This window comes from Diabrotica virgifera, chromosome 8, assembly GCF_917563875.1.
Source record: "Diabrotica virgifera virgifera chromosome 8, PGI_DIABVI_V3a".
NCBI classification, from domain to species: Eukaryota; Metazoa; Arthropoda; class Insecta; order Coleoptera; family Chrysomelidae; genus Diabrotica; species Diabrotica virgifera.
Window position 1 is genome coordinate 90,857,888 of NC_065450.1, and position 12,418 is coordinate 90,870,305.

Sequence of the window (12,418 nt, forward strand, 5' to 3'; positions counted from 1 at the left end):
AGAAAAGAATATCGACGTGCTGGTGACGGCGGAGCCAAACCCAACAGCGGCTAAGAAAAGAGGATGGTTTGTGGATACGACTGGAAGGGCCGCTGTACGAATCTACAATAGAAAGCTGCGAGTGTATGAAATTAAACCGAAAGAAGGATACGTGATCGTCCGGATGGAGAAGATGCAGCTGGTCTGCTGTTATGTTTCTCCAAACATAACAGTGGGTGAGTATGAGAGGAAGATGGACGAGATCATGCAGGAAGAGGGGAACACAGGAGGAGAATGCGTAGTGCTGGGAGACTTAATTGCAAAAGCAGCAGAGTGGGGATCTCCTATCACCGACACTCGCGGCAGGATACTGACCGACTGGGTGGGTACTTTTTTTTTGACATCCATTTTATTGCAATCTATTTTATAAAAAAATAATAAACAATACATATGAGTATTAAGAGTATGACACAGTCAGTATTCACCCAGTGGTGAACACCTAAAAGAGTACAATAAAGATTGAATTAGTACAGTTATTAATAAATTAATTGAATTAATTTGAATAGTAATACAATAGTAATGATAAAAATGGGAATGATTAGTTAGTGTTGAGGTCAAGAGTGTCTGTTCTTTTTAGTCTTCTGTTCTGTAGGGGTGTCAGGAGATTGGTGACCAATATGTTTGGGTGAACCTGTAGTCTATTGTGGTACTTGGAGCACAGAGAAACAATTTCTTCTTTGACGGTTTGGACTTGGAGATCCCTATGTATATTATCGTTGGAAATGTACCAAGGAGCATCACATTAGAAAATAATGAAATCATCATGCCCTGCGACCATTACACATATCTAGGAATCGTTTTTGACAAAACGGGGAAAGATGATGAAGAAATAAAGAGAAGAATAACACAATCCAGAAAAACAATAGGTTGTCTAAACAGCGTACTGTGGAATCATGAAATAGGAAAAAGAAGAAAACACAATATCTACGAATCTCTTATTAAAAGCAGTCTATTGTACGGAGCAGAAACTTGGCGGATAACCGAAAACAACAGAAGAAAACTGGAGGCAGTAGAAATGGACGCTTTTAGAAGATCAGTAGGAGTGTCACGCAGAGAGAGAATACGTAATGATGAGATAAGACAGCGAATGGGGGTTGACGGCTCTCTAACAACAGACATAGAAAGAAAACAGCTGATATGGTACGGACACGTCCAGAGGATGGATAACTCAAGACTCCCTAAAATAATTATGCAATGGGTACCACCAAACCGCAGAAAGAGAGGAAGACCCAAGAAATCTTGGAGAGAGGGAGTAACGAAGGCGATGAGCGCCAGAGATCTTAGAGAGGGCCAATGGGATGATAGAGTGTCATGGAAATTAGGCATCGGACAACGACGCAAGACGTTTTAAAACCGATTTATATATATATATATATATATATATATATATATATATATATATATATATATATATATATATATATATGTACCAAGGAGCTTGGCACAGTTGCCTTAGAACTTTTGATTGAAAGCGCTGTATCTTGAGTAAATTTGTTTCACTGGCAGTTCCCCAGATTTGGATGCCATACGTCCAGATGGGTTTCAGTACACTTTTGTAGATCAGAAGTTTATTGTCTAGACTTAGGCGTGATTTTTGATTCATGAACCAGTACATCTTTCTATAAACGAGTCCCAGTTGCAGTCGTTTGTTCCAAATATGCTTTTGCCATGTTAAGCGGCTGTCTAGGTAAATCCCCAAGTATTTGACGTCACTTCTTATTAGCAGTGGTGTGTTGTTGAAGGTTACAGCTGGATTGATCCCCTTCCTTAGTGTAAACGTAATGTGTGTTGACTTGGAGCTATTAACTTTGACTCTTCACAGTTTAAACCATATTTCAAGTCTATTTAAGTGACTTTGTAGTATCTGTGAAGCTAGGGTCGGATTTTCGTGGCAAGCCATTAAGACAGTGTCATCAGCATATGTTGCAATTGTTGTACGATCTGAAGTTGGTATATCTGCTGTGAACAGGAGGGTCCAAGGACACTTCCTTGGGGTACGCCAGAGTGGATGGGATGTAGAGTAGTGAGGGCCTCCCCTAGTTTTATCTGACACGATCTGCCGGTGACGTATGATTGTAGGAGCATGCAGATTGGATGATGCAATTGTCTTTTAAGTTTTGATATTAGACCTTTATGCCATACCTTGTCGAAGGCTTGGGAGACATCCAGGAAGGCTGCTGTACAATATTTCTTGTTCTCGAGTGCATCTCTTGCGGTTCTGACTACCCTATGGACCTGTTCGATTGTGCCATGTTGTTGTCGAAATCCGAATTGGTAATGAGGTATTAGGTTTTTTTCTGTAATGACAGTGTCTATTCTTTTCAGGAGAAGCCTCTCAAACACTTTGGAGGGTAACGGCAGAAGGCTAATAGGACGATAGGATGAAGGTTGGGTTGTGTCTTTGTTGGGTTTATGAATTAGAATGATTTGTGCTACCTTCCATTGGGACGAGAAGTAGCACAATCTTAGGACAGCATTATATACGTACATTAGTAGCTTTATTGCTTCTTCAGGTAGTTCTTTGAGAATTAGTCCTGTTATCAGGTCGTATCCAGGTGCTTTTTTTGTATTTAGGGTTTTGGTTACTTCTTGAATTTCGGTAATTTTAACTTTTCTGGTGGGAAGACACATCTGGTAGGGTTCATCTGCTATATCTGTAATAAATTTCTCTTCGTTCTCTGGAACCACTCTCTTGTGCGATTGGAAAACTGACTGAAGATGTTCAGCGAAGGTGTTAGCCCTCTCTTCGTTACTTCGAGACCAGGTGCCATCATTTTTTCTTATCGATCTTTCCGATCTAGGCCGGTCTGGATCAGATATCACCTGAGGCGGTGAGATGTCTAGGACGGGCGGAGCCCGCGTGGCTTCTGGAGCACATGAATGCACTGCTGGAAGCACAGACCTCTCCTGGGCCTTGGAGGACATCGAAGTTGGTACTGCTTCCCAAAGCTGGGGAAAAGTATCGCCCCATCTGCCTTCTTCCTTGCGTCGGTAAGCTGTATGAAAGAATGCTGCGGGGACGTATCGATGGCATGATTGAGAGGTCGGGAGGCTTGTCCCCGAGGCAGTTTGGTTTCTGTAAATGGAGAAACACGATTGATGCAATCGTGAGTGTATTCGACGCATTGCGCAATAGAGGGGATGAACACCGTTGGGCGGCCCTGTTGTTGTTCGATGTTAGGAATGCATTCAATACGCTGCAGTGGAACAAGGTAATGAAGGCAATGGAGGAGAGAGAATGTCCTGGATACCTGATAAACGTGGTAGCGGAATATCTGTCTGAAAGAAGAATTATGGTGGAGAAAGGCACGATCGTGGATGTGACGGCAGGTGGTCCCCAGGGATCTGTCTTGGGCCCGACGCTATGGAATCTAGCAAATGACGGGATTCTGAACTGTGAATATGGAGAGGGTACGTCTCCCTTCGCATTCGCAGACGATCTCGCTGTGCTGGTGGTGGCGCGGGACGAGCCAGATCTTAAAGACCGGGTATGGAAAGCAGGCGGCGTCGTGAAGAAATGGATGACACAGCACGGACTGAAACTCGCGGCAGAGAAGACCGAAGCTATCATTCTGAAGGGGGAAAAGGAACAGGCTAAGTGTGGAGCTACAATGTGCAGGGGCGTGTCTAATACCCAAGAAACACGTAAAGTACCTAGGAGTGACGTTGCACCAGAATGGAAAATGGGGGGAGCACGTGCAGGTGGTGACCCGGAAGCATATACGTAAACTGCAGACGCACAAGGCATGGGCGAACGATTCGGCTTTTTCCGATTAGCGGGTAGTAGAGTGCAGACGTACTTAGCCTTTATACGTCTGCTGTTTACTACGATTGATCGTGATGCCAATATACGTCTACAATTATTTAAGCCTGTTTAAAAAATGTAAATAAAACACAGTATATATTCGTATTATCAACGTTTTTAATTATCTTTATGTACAAATATCGAATTTTACGAATTCGGAAAGGAGGAAGACCCAACCCTTCGGTCCTAACTTAACTTTCGGGTATTAGAGTGTAGCGCACTCTACTACCCGCTAATCGGAAAAAGCCGAATCGTTCGCCCATGCCTTGTGCGTCTGCAGTTTACGTATATGCGACCCGGAAGGCTGCGCTGGGGAGGGTGATGCCCAACATTGGGGGACCTAAATCCGAAAGGAGGAGGGCCTTGCACTGTGTTGTGCAGTCGATCGTCCTCTATGCGGCACCAGTCTGGAATGAGGCGGTAGGGATACGGGCCTACAGGGGGCTCATTACACGAGTGGACAGAACAAGTCTGCTGTGAATTGCATGCGCCTACAGGACTGTGTCTGCCGCAGCCTTGTGGGCAATCACTTAATGTGTTCCGTTGCATGTGTTGGTAGTAGAAAGAAAAGAACTGTATGAGAGAAGAGACCTTGAGCTCACTATAGCCGAGAGAAGACAGGAAAGAGAAAGGTCAATTGAAAGATGGAAGCAAGAATGGAACAACATGGAGCATGTGGCACAGTGGACAAAGATGTTGCTCCCCAACTTAAAAGATTGGATGGACTGTGGTCACAGGCCACTGGACTATTTCCTTACGCAGGTGCTCACAGGACACGGGTGTTTTAGAGCCTACCTCTCTAGGTGTGGAAAGGCTGACACTGATGAATGTTGCAGACACCCGGACACTGTTGCTAGAGTGCAACAGATGGATAGTAGAAAGAAATAGAATGGAAAGAGAGACAGGTGTGAATTTTGTGACAGTGTGAGAAATGATTGAGAGAATGATTGAAAATAAAACTGGTTGGACTAGCATACACAACTATATCCGTGTAGTGATCAAGAAGAAAGAGGAGGAGGAAAAACAGCTGTACAAACGATAGGGGTAAGAGGGAAATATATTGTGAGTAGAAGGCAGAGGGAATAAGTTTTGACGAGAGGCGAATAGGTGAGATATATTGTATGAGACAGACTGTGGAAATGAAGCTCTAATAAAAAAAAAGCCCAATCTTGGGATCAAAAAAGGGGGGAACGGGGAAAATGAAGGGCCTCCTTGCTTACAGTCTGTGGATAAATGAAGGTAAAGTGCTTCGGAAGCGATGTCGACCTTGCAGCGGCCATTCCGCTTTCGGAGCGCTGTATGACAGAGGAGGGTCTGGTTTAGCAGGTAGGCATTCGGCGTAGCCTCGGCGACGAGAGGGCGTTTTAAAGTACCTCGGGAATTATCGCTGGTACTACGAAGAATGAATCCTGCACTAAGGTCAGGCGTTCTGGACTGAGGTGTCTTTTGAAGATTCCAGACCCCCCTCTTTAAAGATGAAAAAAAAGTGTATATTTAATAATAAAAATTTCATATCGACTATTATTATCGTTTACTGGGTTATTCCTGTCGATTAATATAAATTATATTCATGAATAATTTATCATCCCCTCCAAATGATGAAATAGAAAAACGAAAATTACTCTGGTATGGGCATACGTGAAGAATGGACGAGATAAGAATACCGCTAAAAACTTGGAAATGAAAACCAAATAGGAGGAAAAGAGGACGTCCTAGATTACAGTGAAACGGACAAATAAAAACGGCAATGGAAAAAAGAGACCTGATTGAAAAAATTGAACTTTGAAAATTTTGGTTTTTCGACAATTACTCAAAATTTCAACCTACGAACTGCGCCAATAACTGAGCGTTTATAGGAGGACTTTAGACGTGTCTAACGGTGTATATCTTATATCTGGGAAAGTTCGCATTTTTAAGTTATAGGCTACATAAGTATGATCAAATTCACTTCCTATGGGAAAAACGGTTTTTCAAGCTCACTAAATCCTATAATACCTTCAGTTATCATATTTGACCTTAGATGCATCAGACATTACTTGTAAATACCTTTCGAACTCATGTTTAGTGATCAAAATCGGTTAAGTTGTATAGAAGTTATCGAGCTCCAAAAGTATAATCCATTTAACGATAATCGCCGAAAATTTTAGTTATTTTTTTTGGTTTTATGACCTAATAGTCACAACGCAATAGGTCCCCATAACGCTCGAGTAACTGCAAATTTAGCATACTTTGCTCCCCTACCATTATATTCTGAAACTCCTATTGTGGATTGGACCTTGATTAATTTTTAATTTTATGTATTATTATTAATCAGTATTCGATGAATTTATTATTTGAATCAATAGCTTTTCAGAGATAATATATCTGTCCCAATTGTTACATCGTATCCATAATTTAAAAAACAAAAGGAGCATGTACGGTAATGTTTATTGTAATCAAATGAATCATGATAAGTTTGAACAGAATTATGGTGATCATTAAAGGTTAATCATAAACAAATCATAAACAGATGATAGACATTATCTCAATGATATAGTCCTCGTTCAACCAATTAAATGAAGGGGCCAATTTTTTAAAATTCTGCAGAATTGGCTTTAAGGGAAACACACTGAAGTATATGTTAGCTTCTTAAATTTCTAACAACATATAATTTCTAATATCCGACTTCATTCACAGGAGGAGTAACTGTCGCTTTAAAACTTGACATTTGCATTTTTAAATGTGTCGATCAGCATCCTTATCATCATTGGCAATACAGTGCTTTATGAACCAAAGCGTTATTTAGAACATTCCTCCATTCCGTCCCTCATCTAGCAACTCTTTACCATCTTTTAATTTCAATGGATTTTAAGTTATCTTCTAAGTCGCCCAGGTACCTAAGTTTTGGTCTTGTCTCATCTTCGCATTCTCCTCCCTTCTGATTAGGTGCCCAGTTCATCTGATGTGTGCTACCTTAATGAATTTTAGTGTTAGCTTTAAATATGTATGCAAGTTGACTACTAATGACTAATCTACATGATTAATGGTATGTTAAAATATTGGCAAGCTCTTATCTAAAGGCAGCGTATCGAATTTCTTAAACATTTATACCAAACATTGACATGGTCGCTGTTTGCGCATTTAAGTTCCGTTTCTACTATACTCCAAACATCCATGATCTAACTAGCTAACTATCGTTACCGACGATCTAACTAACATGACTAAGATGATAATGAGATCATGAGATAGATATGTTTAACTTATGTATCAATAGCTTTAAGTACTATCTGAAGCACTGAAGGTTTTCACCTCCGATTTTGTTGAACCTCCATCGATTTTCATGAAAATTGGTGAGTAGTTAGAGGATACCTCAAGGAACAAAGGTGACATGATGCCAACTTGCGATTTTACCCTGGGGGTGGATGGCACCCCTTCTCGGGGGTGAAAATTATTTTATTAAAAATCATAATATCACAAATCGATAGAGGGACAAATTTTAAAGAAAATTTGTTATATAAAGTTGTTAATATAAATCAATACTTTTTGAGTTATTAAAGATCAAAGATTTTATTTTTTTCGTAAAAAAATGCATGTTTTAAAGCTGTTTTTCAAGTATAACTCAAAAACTATAAACTTTTACAAAAAAGCTATTATTATCAAAATTAAAGATAATAAAAAATTGAATACACTCCTCACTTAAAAAACTAAACTAATGTTAATTCAAAGTGAGTTAGGGGTAATTAAATGTATATTTTTTTCGACGAGTACTCAAATCTAAGTATTCAAGCTTATATAATGGGAACGATGCATTTTATACAATATATCTGCTAAACACTTGTCAAATTAGCTCCAGAAGAATTTAATAGCATCAACATTAAGCAAGTTATGATAAAAATAAGAGAACCCTCTCGAATTTTATTCAAGAGGGTATTATTTATAAAAATTAAAATTTATAGTAATCCTTTACAATAATTTCTTTATATTAGCATAAGTAATGATTTTAACAATTTTGATCGGTTTAGAACGCATATTTAAAAAAAAGGTATACATAATTTTAAAAAATCAGAATTTTTTATATTATCCTAATTTTCATTTTCTTTTGATAATAACTTCAAAAGTACTCAATACACGTAAAAAATGATACATACGCAAATTTTAGGTTTTTCTGTATCAAATATTTTACCTGTTTTACTATTTCTGTAGAGTAAAAAATAACCGAGATATAAACGTTTAAAGCTTATAGGCGAGCGGGAGATACTCCTAAAATGACCAGGTACTGACCACGGAGAGGTGAATGGCTAATTTTATTTATACTTTATATTTTTGAAGGTGCTGAAAACGAAAATGAGGTTTATATTGAATTTTATGTGGGGGAACATTGTCAAAATCGCAATTTTAACCTAAAAAAAATCACGTCTTTTTGCGTTTACCTCGCTACAACTCTGTTCAATTTTAATATTTTTTTCTGAAATTTTTATGGTATATAGCTCTAACATTTCTGAAGACAACGGTACCTGCTTTAAGCTTTAATTCTTATTCTGATAAAGGTTATGAATTTTTCAAAGGAAATGGTGCGGATTTGTGCATTGCAAAGTTTAATCGCAAAAGTTAAATGACGAAATTTAAAATTTAGCCTTTTAATCACGTTTATATTAAAATAGAGAGTACAAAGAAGTTTTCTGGAAAATTTTAGATCAAAATGTTTTATAGAAAAAAAAATAGTGCAACTTTTATTATCGACGTTATAGATCCCCAATATAACGGTTATTTTTCGAGATACTGACCATGGGTGGTGAACGAAAATGAAATTTATTTTAAATTTTAGGTGGGGGAATATTGTCAAAATCGAAATTTTACCATAAAACTAAAAAAAATGACATCACGTTTTTTTGCGTTTAACTCGCTACAACTCTGGTCGATTTTAATATTTTTGTCTAAGGTTTGTTTGTACACTACATGTTGCTAACATTTTTGAAGCCAACGGTATCTGTTTTAAAATTTTAGTCTTAGAATCTAGTAAAAGTTATGAATTTTTTAAAGTACAAGGTGCAGATTCGTGAATTGCAAAGTTTAATCGCAAAAGTTAAGAGGAAAAATTTTAAATTTAATTTATTTTAGTCATCACGTTTATGTTAAAACATAGAGTACAAAAGTTTTCTGGAAAGTTTTAGTTACAAATGTTTAATAGAAAAAAAATCGCGCAACTTTTAATATAGACGTTATACATCCCCAAAATAACGCTTATTTTTCGAGATACTGACCATGGGAGGTGAATGGCTAATTTTGGTCTTATTTTATGTTTTCGATGGTGCTGACAATGAAAAAGAGGTTTATTTTGAATTTTTTCTATTCTCATACTATAATATATCAATTATGATGTCACTACCTGTATCATAATTAACCTCATTATGATACAGATTTTCATTAAGATACAGATTTTTAACCAATAGATCGCGATATGGCATTCGCGATAAAGGTGGTACACGCGCAGTGACCAATGGCGAGTCAAATACATACACTTTGACAGTTCTCGATATGTAAACAAACCGTCAAACTGACAAACTACTGAATTTATTTGTGTTACAAAATTAATAAATTTGAATATATTTTTTGTTGTGAATGATCATAGAAAAAATAGTGTATATAACTTGCATTTAATTATCATTATGAAGCTCGTACTCTATACGAAACTCGCCGCATACGGCTCGTTTCGTAACCCTCATAATGACCATCATTAAATGCTCGTTGCATAATATACTATTATGTGACGCAACATTGTCAAAATCGGAATTTTAGCCTAAAAATGAAAAAAAAAAGTGAAGTCACGAATTTTTACGTTTAATTCGCTACAACTCTGTTCCATTTTAATATTTTTTCCTAAAATTTCTACGGCATATATTTCTTATCTTTGTGAAGACTATGAAAGTAACTGTAGTCTTTCAGTCTTTAGTCTTTAAAAATAAAAGTTGCAGATTCGTGAATTGCAGAGTTAAATCGCAAAAATTAAGTGATAAAATTTAAAATTTATCTATTTGATTACGTTTATGTTAAACAATAGAATTCAAAGAAGTTCTATGGAGAGCTTTAGGTCTAGATGTGTTATAGAAAAAATATGGTGCAACTTTTAATTTTAAGAAAAACGTGGTTTAACTTTTTTTATTTTTAGGGCAAAATTGCGATTTTGACAATTTTTTCCCACCTAAAATTCAAAATAAACTTGATTTTCGTTTTCAGCACCATCAAAAACATAAAGTAAGACTAAAATTATCCATTCACCACCAATGATCAGTATCTCGAAAAATTAGCGTTATTTTGGGGATTTATAACGTAGATGTTAAACGTTGCACCATTTGTTTTCTATAAAACATTTTGATCCAAAACTTTCCAGAAAACTTCTTTGTACTCATGTTTTATTTTTGAATTTGATTTAAAATCTATATTTCAAATTTTGTCAGTCAGATTTTGCGATTAAACTTTGCAATTCACGAATCTGCACCTTGTACTTTAAAAGATTCATAACTTTTACTAGAATAAGACTAAAAGCTTAAAGCAGAAACCATTGTCTTCAAAAAGTGAGCGATATATAGTGTACGAACTTTAGAAAAAAATATTAAAACGGACCAGAGTTGTAGCGAGCTAAACGCAAAAAAACGTGATTTAATTTTTTTTTTATTTTTAGGATACAATTGCAATTTTGACAATATTCCCCACCTAAAATTTAAAATAAATTTCATTTTCGTTTTCATCACGGTCAAAAACATAATCTAAGACCAAAATTAGCCATTCTCTTCCCATGGTCAGTATCTCGAAAAATAAGCGTTATATTGGGGATTTCTAATGTCGACATTAAATATTTTCTTTTTCTATAAAACATTTTGATCTAAAACTTACCAGAAAACTTCTTTGTACTCTCTACTTTAATATAAACGTGATTAAGAAGCTAAATTTTAAACTTCGTCACACAACTTTTGCGATTAAACTTTGCAATGCACAAATCCGCACCTTTTCCTTTGAAAAATTCATAACCTTTATCAGGATAAGAATAAAAGCTTGAAACAGGTACCGTTGTCTTAAAACATGTTAGAGCTATATACTGTAAAAATTTCAGGAAAACATATTAAAATCGAACAGAGTTATAGCGAGGTAAACACAAAAAAACGTGATTTCATTTTTTTTTATTTTTAGGTTAAAGTTGCGATTTTGACAATCCACATAAAATTCAAAATAAACTTCATTTTCGTTTTCAGCACCCTCGAAAATATAAAGTATGAATAAAATTAGCAATTCATCCCTCCGTGGTCAGTATCTGGAAAACTAAGCGCTTTTTTGAGGGTGTCCCGCTCGTGTATTAAATTTTGCTGGGAGAACCATGTAAACGGGGCCATTTAACCTTTTATTTTTAAAAAAATTAAGGGGTCTAAAAGGCTAAATTTAACGTGGTTTAATAGCACTTGGAATTATCTTTCAAATGGTTTTTAAGAGAACCTGATGTTTTAAAAATTAACGGAGTTATTAAAAAAAAAACAATAATATTTTTAGGAAAAATTAAAAAAAAATAAATTTTGAAAAATTTTTGGAGCATAAGTTTTAATGCTATCAACTTGTTCGGGGGCTCGTTTGATAGATATTTCTAAGTACTTTGACAAATGTTTTAATAAGTTTATGTTATAAAATGCATCATTTTCCCGTTATTTAAGCTTGCATATTTAGATTTGGGTACTCGCCGAAAAAATATACATTTAATTACCTATAACTCACTTTTAGTTAACACTAAAAGGCTTTTACAGTAAGGAGTTTATTTTATTTTTATTAGCTTCAATTTTGGTAATAATAACTTTTTTGTAAAAACTTATAGTTTTTGAGTTATTTATGAAAAATCGGTTAAAAACATGCATTTTTCTCACGAAAAAGTAAAATATTTGATCTTTAATAACTCAAAAAGTTTTGATTTATTTTAATAACATTATATAACAAATTTAGCTTAGAATTTGTCCCTCTATAGAATTATGGGGTTGTTTTAAAAGAAATTATTTGCACCCCCAGAAGGGGTGGCATCCACCCCCAGGGTAAAAGCGCAATTTGGAACCATGTCACCTTTGTTCCTTGAGATATCCTCTAACTACTCATAAATTTTCGTACAAATCGATGGAGGTTCAACGAAATCAGAGGTAATAGCTCATATCCACCTTCAGTAACTGCACTAAGTGTGAATTAACTTAGTAATTTATTGTATTAATGTATATTTCATTGTTATTTGTAATTTTATATATTGTATTTTTCCTGCATGCATTCTTGTATAATTTTGATAGTGAGGTTGTCCCGTTTGTTATTTATATAGTTATTAAGGTACCAAGGGTATTATAAGGATAATAACGCTCGAGGTCAATGGTGTATAGACCGAGGGCCTTCGGCCTGAGGTATATACGTTGACCGAAAGCGTTATTATTCATAATACCCGTGGTGCCTTCAACGTTTAATGTCCGACTAAATTATTCTTTATATGCAAAAATTTTTAATGAATTTTGAATTAATTAGTTTTCAAATAAGTATCTACATTTACCAAAAATAGTCGTAACGTAATTGTGGTATGCTTCT

At 35.9% G+C, this 12,418-nt stretch overlaps 1 protein-coding gene across 3 annotated transcripts in view; it reads right to left on the reverse strand.

Moving 5' to 3' along the window:
* LOC126890538 (major facilitator superfamily domain-containing protein 1-like) overlaps positions 1-12,418 on the reverse strand; it is a 180,148-nt gene that overhangs the window by 141,494 nt on the left and 26,236 nt on the right. The window lies entirely within an intron of this gene.